Source organism: Toxorhynchites rutilus, chromosome 1 (genome assembly GCF_029784135.1).
Source record: "Toxorhynchites rutilus septentrionalis strain SRP chromosome 1, ASM2978413v1, whole genome shotgun sequence".
NCBI classification, from domain to species: Eukaryota; Metazoa; Arthropoda; class Insecta; order Diptera; family Culicidae; genus Toxorhynchites; species Toxorhynchites rutilus.
Window position 1 is genome coordinate 154,393,624 of NC_073744.1, and position 12,927 is coordinate 154,406,550.

Genomic DNA, 12,927 nt, shown 5'->3' on the forward strand with positions numbered 1-12,927 from the left:
CTGACGAATGTAAATGTTGTTAGATATGGTATGCGGAAAAGTGGTTATGTATAAGAATGCGGAATTGAGGATGAGAAAGAATGAGGGTCAGGATGTTTTGTGTTTAATTGGAATTGAGGTTAGTTAGTATGCTACACCTCCCCTCTTTAGGAGAATGATGTAACCATTCGGGAAAAAAAAGATAAAGAGAAATTATACCCGCTGAGCTTGCGTTTACAAATGAAAAATATATTCAAAAAAATTTTTTTTTTACTAGTTTTGTGCATATAAGTTTCATGCCTTGATTAGCCTATTTTTGTGTACTATCGTTTGTTTGCCTGTTACAGGGTGCTTAATAGTGTAATTAGTATTTTCTATATTTATTATGCTATATGGTCCTATATAAAAAGGATATAAATCTATCATGTTTGAACTGGACCCTATTTCTTATATTCGTTCCGTTTCGTTTTTATAAAAACAGATTTTCTATACAATATACTGATTGTGGTTTCATTATTCATAAAATAATTATCAACAATTGATACAACATGTGGTATACTCTTCAAAATTTAAAAAGTGAATGTTTAAAAAAAGATATATAGTTTTCAACTGGGTATTTGTTTTAAGGTTAGTTTGAAATTAGAATTTTTATTGACTCAACGCGTATGAACTTCTTCGTTACTCGTCTCATCTCTGTCTAGAAGAGTGGACATGTGAGTACGGAATAAAGTTTCTGAACTAATCGGTACAATGCGCTAGAGCAATTGCCTTTCGTTCTTTTAATATGCCCATTTTATATTCCTTCGCTAGTCAGCTCTTGTGCTGCTGCATTATATTCATGACCTTTTATTTAGGCTCATTTTTCTCCTTTATCTTTTTTATCTTCATATTTATTCATATTATCTTATCTTCTTATCTTCTTATCTAGAAGAGCAAACTCGAGTGTTTGACTTCCATTTTATTTAATTATTTCATTTCTTTCTCTTTTCTAGAAGAGCAAACTCTTATGTTTGACTTCCACTTTAATAAATGTGCATTTGTGCATCATATTTCTTTTTTTTTATTTCGCTTCTTTGGGTCTTCATAAATTTTCGGACTCTTGACTCTCAGGAGTCTAGACTTGACTCTTGACTCCTTATAAAGTCAATACTACGCTTCGTCAAGAAAAAGTTAGAGATATTAAAGACAATCGTGCTATTCTGAATTTCATGACATGAAGTTGATCAGACTTCTGCCACTAATTTTCTAATAAATCGAAGTTTTTTGGAATTAGAAATTGGAAATATAATTGGATAAAGAGAGTAAAAGTAAAACATATCCAATTTTGAAAATTTCAAGAGTATAAGTGATTTATTTATTTTTAGTGCATTTTGGAGGTTTATACAATGATTTCATACATGGAAATGGCATTGTTGACAATTTCCTTTCGTGTATGATAATGTTATCTTATCTCTTATGTATGTGTTCACGAGCTTCTTATTTCTCATGTTCTTGAAAAATATTTAGTTTATTTATTCTTCGCTTGCATTTCAATATAAAAACTCTATTCATGTATTCTCATTGGACCATTACCATGATATTAAATGTTATTCTTTAACCTTGATTTAATATCCTTACACAGCTGATGAAGCTGCTTTGCATACAACCTATTTGTTGGCAAAAAAAAAATCGTCATATTTTGCTCATTGCCCATAATAATAATTTTAAAAGTTTATTGTTTCTATCGATTTCTTTGTCTTCAATACGTTACTTTCATCGGTAACTGTACCGAAATTCATTAACTCCTTGTCATTTTTAATTCGATATTTTACTTCCTTCGGTAATTTATTTCTCGTACTAATAAAATAAAAAGTTATTGTACTGATTCCTATTTTTCATTCAATATTGATTTATTTTTCATTTAATATTGATTTAATATCCGTATTAATTGGATAAGGAATTTAATAATGTGAAAAAAAATAATTTTCTAATTAGAATAATTAAATTAAGAATTAAATTTGTCAATCAATAAGCTACGTCGTTGTTACAATTGTATGCGAGGGGGCGCTAGTCATGAGCCTCGATTCAATTAAACAAACGAGCGCGCTTGAAAATTTGTTTATCCTACATTATGGTATATATTTTGGTGCAAGCGCGTAACGCGCGCTGCTGGTCACAATTGTTATTATTATTATTTGGCCTTAACCGTCGTATCGGCCGCTTTCGAAGGTCGCGATTCACAAATTTGTATCGCTTCCTAGGTTGTTTATCCTTCATATTGTTTTCATTTATTTATAAAAAAATGCTTCTCCTTTGTTATCCTTACACTTTAGGGGGTGGCCTCAATCGCTTGTGCGGCTTTTAAAGCCTCTGCGCGTACGCACGTTTTATAAAGTTTATACAGTTTGGCTATAGCACCTACTACTAGGATTATCACAATCACCCACAATAATATTTCTTGGGTCGCATGCATCTCGGTGTGATGCTCTACGTAATTTAGTATTGTGACTTGTGGGTCACCTTTATTCTCTATTTTTTTTGAGTTGAAGAGGCCCATTTTTAAGTCACACATGCGCGTAATTTTTTCCTATTTATAAAATGTTTTTTTTTTTGGTTCTTTATCGTTACATGCTTTCCCTTATTGGCTACTGAATGACTCACCACCTGCCGTTGCGATGTCGTCTCTACGTCGTCTCGATGCCGTCTCTCCTGCTTGGTTCGCTGCAGCGTCCTTCCGTCGAGCTGCCTACTGGACTGCTTCCTTTTTCTCTGCGGTCGATTAGCAGCTAAACCTAGTTAGCTGGCCGGTGTGATGTTTCTCTTGACTCGTCGTAGGTGTCGCTTCCCATATCTGCCCTCTGTACTGCTTCCACTGTCACCGATTTATCGCCTTCTTCGATCGATTATATTCACCGATTGATTACATTCTATGTCGAAGAGGGGGTTACACTTAGCGACGCTGTGGTGAGGTAACGCTACGGCTGCAGGTGCGATTATAGTGCGATTATAAGTACCAACGAAATCACTATATTGCGGGAACGCATGTTTAAATGGGAATGGCTGTATGACTGTTGAGGCTACCCGGTGGTGTGATTTCCTGCTTACACTATCGATTACTGCGCCCACTGTTACCACTTGTTGATTCTAACATGTCTCTCACTTTTTTTCTGATTTAACGTAATTCACTCGGTTTAACGGCTCGCTGGTTCTGACGTTAATGATAGATTTGTTCGGCTAATGACTCTTTGAGAATGAACGCACTTGCAGTTCAACGTTTATCACTCACTTTATTCCACATTCATTTGCGTAATCAAATTGAAATTGTACCGCCACTTTCTTCTTCCAAGCGAAATAAGTTTGCAGATCACTGTTTACACCTTAATTGGTTTCTGTTCAATCGCTTTTCCGTTAACTAGTAGAAAATTATGGTACCAAAAGGCTCACTATTCATTTTTGCTTCTTTCAGCATACCACAACACTTTCCGCTTGACCCTTTGTACCGCACAGATCACTTTGTAATGTCCAAGTTCTCGATTAGGCCGTAAAGTATCACGGTGATACAGGATCGTGAAACACGGTGATACAGCATCGTGAAACACGGTGATGCAGGATCGTGAAACACGGTCGCCATGATACATGCCTGTCCCTTTGGCATGCTCGGATTTCGGATTTAAAAAGACATGCACTAGTCGATGTCTGTCACAAGAGTGTATTTCTCTTTCCAACTAACTTACGAGCTAAGTTCGCATATGATATTACATGTTTATTTATTATCATTATTGTTGTCTACAACAAGCGTCGAGCGGGGCGGTATGTTATTATTGTTAGTTGTTGGAGGTCGTATACAGGGAAGTTTGGCGTGACATAATAGCGTTCAGCCGATGTTATGAAATTAGTTGGTTTGGGGGATTTCCGTAAGGAAATCAAAAGTTGCTGACGAATGTAAATGTTGTTAGATATGGTATGCGGAAAAGTGGTTATGTATAAGAATGCGGAATTGAGGATGAGAAAGAATGAGGGTCAGGATGTTTTGTGTTTAGTTGGAATTGAGGTTAGTTAGTATGCTACAGGGGTACTATTGGGTATCAATAAGTGCCACTCATTTTTTCGAATTGACCTTCCACCTATTGGAGGGATCGAAGCTGTTGCTTGTCATGCAAACATCAGAGGCAAAGACCTCTGTATTGTCAGCTTGTATTGGCCTCCGAGAGCTGCGGTAGGCCGCAAGCAACTTGTTGACATGTGCTCACTCCTTCCTGAGCCACGATTGATCTTGGGAGACTTCAACTCTCACGGAACTGCCTGGGGGGAACAGTACGACGACAATCGTTCATCGTTGATATATGACCTTTGTAACAGCTTCAATATGACCATTTTGAATAATGGGGAAACAACACGTGTACCTAAACCACCTGCTAAGCCAAGTGCTCTTGACCTCTCGCTTTGCTCGAACTCACTATCGTTAGATTGCAAGTGGAATGTAATACAGGATCCCAACGGTAGTGATCACTTGCCAATCAAAATTTCCATCACCACTGGGACGAATTCTTCTGAATCTATAAATATGGCATATGACCTCACAAGACACATTGACTGGAAAAAATATGCGGACGCGATTGCTCTAGCCATCAATTCCAGAGATGGTTTACCTCCATTGGAGGAGTATAACTTCCTTTCTCGTTTGATCTATGACAGCGCAGTTCGCGCTCAAACGAAACCCATCCCAGGTTCCACTATTTGCCGAAGGCCTCCCAATCTATGGTGGGATAGCCAATGTTCCAAGCTTTATATAGAAAAATCGAATGCATTCAAAGCTTTTCGGAAACGTGGAACTCCTGAAAATTTTCAAACGTATTTAGCCCTTGAGAATCAGTTCAAAAATTTGATCAAAGGGAAAAAACGTGCTTATTGGCGAAATTTCGTGGGAGGTTTGTCACGAGAAACGTCAATGAAAAAATTATGGAAAGTGGCTCGAAACATGAGAAATCGCTCTTCAACGAATGAAAGCGAGGAATATTCACATCGATGGATTTTGAATTTTGCACGGAAGGTTTGTCCCGATTCCGTTCCCGTACAAAAAATTGTTCGAGATATTTCACAAGATAGGTGCGATCTCGATTCCGAGTTTTCGATGGTAGAATTCTCTCTTGCTCTTCTTTCATGTAACAATTCTGCTCCGGGATCGGATAGAATTAAGTTCAACTTGCTGAAAAACCTCCCTGATGTGGCGAAACATCGCTTGTTGAATTTATTCAATCGGTTCCTGGAGCATAATATTGTTCCAGATGATTGGAGACAAGTACGAGTTATAGCTATTCAAAAACCCGGAAAACCCGCGTCCGACTTCAATTCGTACCACCCAATAGCAATGCTGTCTTGTATACGGAAATTGTTGGAGAAAATGATCTTGTTTCGCCTTGATCGATGGGTTGAAACGAAAAGCCTACTCTCAGATACACAATATGGGTTCCGCAGGGGCAAGGGGACGAATGATTGTCTTGCGTTGCTTTCTTCAGAAATTCAAATGGCTTACGCCGAAAAAAAACAAATGGCTTCAGTATTCTTGGACATAAAGGGGGCCTTTGATTCTGTTTCAATAGAGGTTTTGTCAGACAAATTACACTCTCGGGGACTGCCGCCTCTATTGAATAATATGTTATATAACTTGCTTTGTGAGAAACATTTGAACTTTTCTCATGGAGATTCGACAGTAAGCCGGGTCTCCTACATGGGACTCCCCCAGGGCTCATGTTTAAGCCCCCTTTTGTACAACTTCTATGTAAGCGACATCGACAATTGCCTTACACAAAATTGCAGCCTAAGACAACTTGCAGATGATGGAGTGGTGTCTGTCGTAGAATCAAACGAATCCGACCTGCAAGGACCCTTACAAGATACTTTGAACAATTTTTCAACCTGGGCCATCGGGCTAGGGATCGAATTCTCCACGGAGAAAACAGAGATGGTGGTTTTTTCTAGGAAGCATAGACCAGCAAAACCAAAGCTTCAACTTTTGGGTAAACCGATCACTCATGCTATGTCATTCAAGTATCTTGGGGTCTGGTTCGACTCCAAATGTACTTGGGGGCCCATATTAGGTATCTGAGTAAAAAATGCCAACAAAGAATAAACTTTCTCCGTACAATTACCGGCACCTGGTGGGGAGCCCATCCCGAAGATCTTATAATGTTGTATCGAACAACTATTCTCTCAGTGATGGAGTATGGCAGTTTCTGTTTTCAATCAGCTGCCAAAACACACCTCATTAAACTCGAGCGAATTCAGTATCTTTGTCTCCGTATTGCGTTGGGATGTATGCCCTCAACGCATACCATGAGTCTCGAGGTTTTGGCAGGCGTACTCCCACTAAAAGATCGCTTCAATTTATTATCTCTTCGATTCCTCATCCGGTGTAAGGTTATGAACCCATTGGTGATCGGAAATTTTGAGCAACTGATCGAGCTAAATTTTCACTCTGGATTCATGAGCCCATATCATGAATTCATCTCCATGCAGGTTGTTCCTTCTTCGTATATTCCCAACCGTGTTTGTTTTCCTGACTACATCAATTCCTCTGTACATTTTGATCTGTTCATGAAGGAGAAAATCCATGGAATTCCAGATTATCTTCTATCGGGGATCGTTCCTACGATCTTTAATGCAAAGTATGGGTATCAATTGCGATAATATGTACTTTACTGATAGGTCCACTATAAACGAGTCCACAGGATTTGGAGTGTTCAACGAATTTTTTAGCACCTCACACAGTCTTCAGAATCCTTGCTCAGTGTATATTGCTGAATTGGCAGCAATTCATTGGGCGCTGGACAGCGTCGCCTCACGACCTGTTGAACACTATTACATTGTAACGGATAGTCTTAGCTCTGTCGAAGCTATCCGTTCAGTGAGGCCGGAAAAGCACTCGCCGTACTTCCTTGAGAGAATACGAGAAATTTTGAGTGCTTTATCCAGACGCTGTTATGTCATTACCTTTATCTGGGTCCCTTCACATTGCTCCATTCCGGGTAATGAGAGGGCTGACTCATTAGCAAAGGTAGGTGCAATTGAAGGCGATATTTATCAGCGTCAAATCGCCTTCAATGAATTTTATTCTTTAGTCCGCAAAAATACCATCTAACTGGCAACGCAAGTGAAATGAAGATGAATTGGGCCGGTGATTTCACTCGATTATCCCTAAGGTTAGCCTCAAACCGTGGTTCAAAAGTCTGGACTTGAGTCGGGACTTTATTCGCACCTTCTCCCGACTCATGTCCAACCACTGTTCGTTAGACGCGCTACTCTTTCGTATTAATCTTGCCGGCAGCAATCTTTGTGTTTGTGGCCACGGTTACCACGACATCGAGCACGTTGTTTGGTCGTGCGAGTTGTATCTTGTCGCCAGATCGAATTTAGAAAACTCCCTCAGTGCTAGAGGAAGACAGCCCAATGTGCCGGTGAGAGATGTGTTGGCTCGGTTAGACCTTGATTACATGTCCCAAATCTATATTTTCCTTAAAGCTATCGATGTTCGTGTGTGATTATCCTTATATCCTTATATCCTTTGCGTGCAATTGGTCCCCTTGCTACAAACAGTAGAATAAGTTGAAATGTAAATACACAATAGATATACGAATAGATTTAAGAATTGAGTGTGTGAGATTATCATTATTGTAACAATTTCCTTATATCCCATCCTTTTCCTGAACAAATATGTTACCCTACTAAACTCGAGTAGACCGCGAGTAATCGGTTTTCTACCTTACTTACCTTAGATTTAGAAAATGTTTATGTATAGTAATAAAAATATAATTAAGAATTCGGCTCCTTTATACTTATGTAACTGAGCCTGTAAAAATAAACGAATTTAATAAAAAAATAAATCTTGAAACCAGGAAGGCGTTTTTTTTTCGTTTTTGAATTATGATTTTTCAAATCCGAATCCGATGGTCCGATACATAATTTTTCCCATTTTTTCCACTACAAAAAATCATAACTTTTGATCTACTAAACCGATTGAGTTGATCGACATATCAAATTAAAGCCAATGAGCTAGTACTGTCTAAAAAAAAATATTGGTTTGGGGAAAAAGAAACATCATCACCAGTCACCAACTTCTTCAAAAAAGGGTCGAGTTCGTTCCGTTTCAGTAGTGCATCGCAGGCGTTGATTCAGTCTAAGAATTTTTTTTGCGTCAACTCGTGTGGCACCCGTACATCCAGCTTTTTTTGGAATCTAATCTTCTGCAAATGGTTCCAAACGGTATTATGGTCTATACCCAGTTCCTGGCCAATTGAGCGAGTGCTCACATGCCGGTCTACTTGGACGATTTCAACGATTTTATCGGTTTCCACGACGATTGGCCTGCCAGTACGGGATGCATCTTCGACAGCCACTACACCAGAACGAAATCGATCAAACCAACGCTGTGCTGTGCGAATCGTTACAGTATCGGGTCCATAAACTACACGAATTTTTTCGGCCGCCCTCGTTGCAGTTTTACTTCGCAGGTAGTAAAAACGTAAAATATGGCGAATTTCTTGCTTGGTGGACTTCATCTTTGACGCGCTATAACTTGAGACAGAAAAGGGCAATCACAACACTGTCGAAACGACACTTGTAGCACAGATTGTGGTCTTCAAATAGCCGTATAGTATGATGCGATGCGATAAGTACAACACATGATATGTTTAAGTGTTGCCATATATTCACAATATACGACATTTCTTTTTCCCCAACCCAATATTACACTCTGATTAAAAATGGATATTGTTTTCGTAATTATTGATAATATTTGTTTTTAAAGCTTACATCGTTTCGGGACCAAGGGTGCTATATTTTTTTATATTTTTTCCTGAAAACTGAGGTTTTTTCACATAATACCAGCGAGGTGTTATTTTTCGTTTTTATGTTCTGATTTTTCAAAGCTAGCGCGTATTCAGTTTTCGTTCAATATTTCTATGGGACTAAACTGGATGTATGTGACTATGATCCAATTAATTGGCAAATGTGTTATTTTTTCAAAAAAAGCTAGCTAGTAGGCTTTAATTTGATATGTCGATCATCTGAATCGGTACAGTAGTTCCCAAGTTATGAATTTTTGTCATTTTTGGAAAAAAGGGGAAAAAGTCGATATTTCAAATCACCTTAAAATAAAAATGGCCACCCTAACAAAAAAAATTAAAAAAATGGGTCTAATAGTTTGCGATAAAGAACGAAACTGCCACTTTTTACGAAAATCTGAGAACTACTCTATTGGTTTGACATGAAATGGCTGCTAAGACTAACTGTTCTCGATATATTACAAAATGTATAGAAAATTATATTTGATTAAACATCATTTACGCATGTCATCAAATCTCAACCATTATGAAATCGTTTCATTTTTATAGTTTTGGTCTATGAGGATCTATGCATACCCCGTAACTATAAAAGTTCGATCATAGGAAATAGTTTGGTCATTCACTTTTATAATACAGATTTCACTGGAGAGGATCAATGTTATGAGAAAAAATATATGAACGTTTGACTGGGCAGCACTCTCAGGCGGCTCAATCCGTTTATTGATAAATACAGAGAAATTCTTGAATGTGTTTTTTTAATTTAATTTTAAATGTATAAGTGGTTGTATTCAAAAAAAATCCTCCTGTCTACGTGGACTCAGTCTATTCCCCCTCCCCCCTCTCCGTAGACATTTTACCCCCTACCCTCCTAAAGTTTACCACGTGGTATGTGGACAACCCCTCATCGAGCCATTATCGCACATTTTAGTAACAATTTAGTTGCCGCTCAGTGAGTGCGTGTCTCATCGGTGTAAACAAATGGTAATCGGAACGAGCAAGGAATTCGATTGATTGAGGTCAACAAATGATCGTTTGAGCTTGGAATTATCTAAGCACAGGGTTTTCCATTTTGGGCTTCCGAAAGTATACAGCCCTGCGCTGACAACCGTTTTACATAGCTGTCAACCAAAGCGTCATATCGTTAGTTGAATGTCTGCCATTTTACAATATGGATCGTTTTAGCATCGCACAACGTGTCAATTTTGTTAAATTATACTATAAAAATGATGAAAAACCGTCAAATGTTTTTCGAGCATTACGGACGGATTTTGGTCGTCATGGACGGCCTTCAGAGCACACAATCGCTAATGTAGTGCGTAAATTCGAACAAACTGGATCCGTAGCGGATATTGTGAAACCTGTGCATCATCGTAATGTGCGCCCTGCCGAAAATATTGCTGCTGTTGCTGCCAGTGTGGAGGATGACCCGAATGTTTTGATTGCACGGCGTGCTCAGCAATTGGGCTTGTCAAACACATCATTGTGGCGAATTTTGCATTTGGATTTGCATCTACATCCATATAAAGACCAACTGATGTATTACTTGCGTCATTTTTATTAGTACTTAGTTGAGATTTCTATGCCAAATAACACGCCTTGAATGCCTTCTGAGTGGCAAGCTCTAGAATACGCGTGATCACAGTGCAAGTCGGAGGAAATTTCTTTGACGAAAAATTCCCCCGACCAGAACGGGAATCGAACCCGAACACCCGGCATGTTAGTTATGACGCTAACCACTCGGCCAAGGGAGCACACAAAAATCATGTGGATGTCGATCAAAACATGTGGAACCCGAATAAAGAGCTTTTGCATATTTGGTGATCTCGATCTTAAGGACAACGACTATTCTGGTACAGCGAAGCGGTTTGAAGACGAATAATTTCAGGAGTAGTTGGATGCAGACCCAATCCAAACACAACAAAAATGATCAGAAACATCAAATGTCGGAATTGTTTTAGTCGAAACAAAAAAAAGTAATTGGAAAGGAACAAAAAACTAAAAAAAAAAAATAAAACAAATTTTAATAAAAAAAACCAATGTTCGAATGCTATAAAAATCTTTAAAATCACATTCGATTAGATCGATAGAATAGAATGAATGAAACGATTTGAACGAAAGTGTGAACTTTTATCGGTTGCGTGGGTGCTATAGACGGTGACCGCAGACAAAAATTATCCGCAAAGGGCCTAGCCGGATAAGGGATTAAAAAGTGTCCCCGAACCAAATCACCAGCTGTATGGCAAATGTTGTATAGGATATTAAATAAGAAAATTTGGCGGTTTTTTAACCCTTATGTGGTTTAACATAGGAGGGTCTATGGTGAAAAACCTACTTTTTCGTTTATTTCACGCCATCCTCGAATGCGTCGAGATAAAAATTAAAAAAAAAATACTGAATGTGCATCTTACTACGGTGTATCAAGAAAAATTATCAGAAAAAATTTCATCAATAAAGGGAGGACTAAAAAGAAGTATTGATATTTTGAAAAAAAAATTCTAGGATTTAGAGATTCAGTACTACTCTAATTCATATTTAAATGTGTTTCTATGGCTTTTCTAAATATGTGTGATTTTTTTTTCAGTGTTGCGCGGTACGAAAAATTTTTTTTTTTTTATATTTCCTAAGGATATGACTGGGTAAGGGAGTAAAAAGTGCACGTTTTCGTTTTTTTCACGTCATTCTCAAAAGCTTTGAGACAAAAATATGGAAAAAAAAAATACTGAAAATACTTGCTAAGGTGTATCGATCAATATTTTCGAACAATTTTTTCATCAAAAAATCAAATACTAAAATAAAATTAATTTTTATTTTAATTTTAAATATATTTTTTTGATTTTGAGATACAGTACTACTCTAGTTTGCCATCAAACTTCTTCCCATGCCTATTTTAGGTATATGTGATTTTTTCAAGAATTTTTAGATTGTTTCTCGAGGTCCATAAAAATAATATCTGTTTTCAGGCATTTCGTTTCTGCGGTGCTTGTACGGCCCATTTTAAATTCACGAAACCACCGATAAACTGTTGTTCTCGAAGGAGAAGTAGTGAAATAACATTTTGTCAACCGCTGCATTGATTGTGCAGGAGTTGTCCCATCAAAAAAACAATGTTTGATCAAAAAACAGTTCCGATTCTTCCATTTTCTATACGAATGCTCAGGTAGTGACACCTCTACTACCGTTCTGAATCATATTACGGACGCTTAAGGCATATGATGCAGAAAACAGATCTAAGCTTTATGCACAGGTATTATTTGGTTGATATTTTTAATAAATTAGTTCAATGTACTTTTAAGCTTTCTACTTTGGAACCTATTTGATTGAAAACATAAAAAATCTTCGAATAAAATGATTTTCAAATGAAGCGAATAAGAATCAAACTTCGGACACTATTTATTAAAAAAATCAAATTTCGGGCACTTTATTTTGTAATTTTTTGAACGAAGATTACATTATACTTGATTATATTTTCGAAATTTAATATTCCCAGTAGAGGTCGGACTCGATTGTCCGGAGAATTGATTTTTTTTTTCACTCCGGATAATCGAGTCAAAACAATTTTTTCTCTTTATTTGTTTTTTTGCATGTATTTTTCGTTTTTTGAAAATAAAAGAGGAATTTCATTTTTGATTCATCCCCTTAAAGTCAGAAAACACCTTTCTCACATGAAAAAAATAAATTTATCCAGATTATCTCAGGAAATGATAGTCGATCATATTTGATGAAAAAATCCTCCTACGCATATGTTCGAATTACAACAATGACAGAGTTACAGAACTTTTTTTTTGTTTCGGGCTCTGTTGCTTCATACTGGCTCTACATTAAAAAGTAAGCTACTGAAGACTGAAGATTCTGATGCTTTCATTTGAAAGATGAGAAAATTTTGTATAGGATATAGTAGTGGAACAACTTAATTAGTGAATTTCAATAACATTTTAGAAGTGAAACCCTTTTTTTATAATTTTTAATGTGTTAATTTAATTAATTTAATCCTAAAAATTTATATTAAACTAGATTGTTTCTATCAATCAAAATGAAGTTCTTTAACCGCTCCACAATTTGTTCTTTGACGCACAACTTCTATCTTTCTTAATTTGGCTGAAATATCGATATAAACAATTCCTGGTGAAAA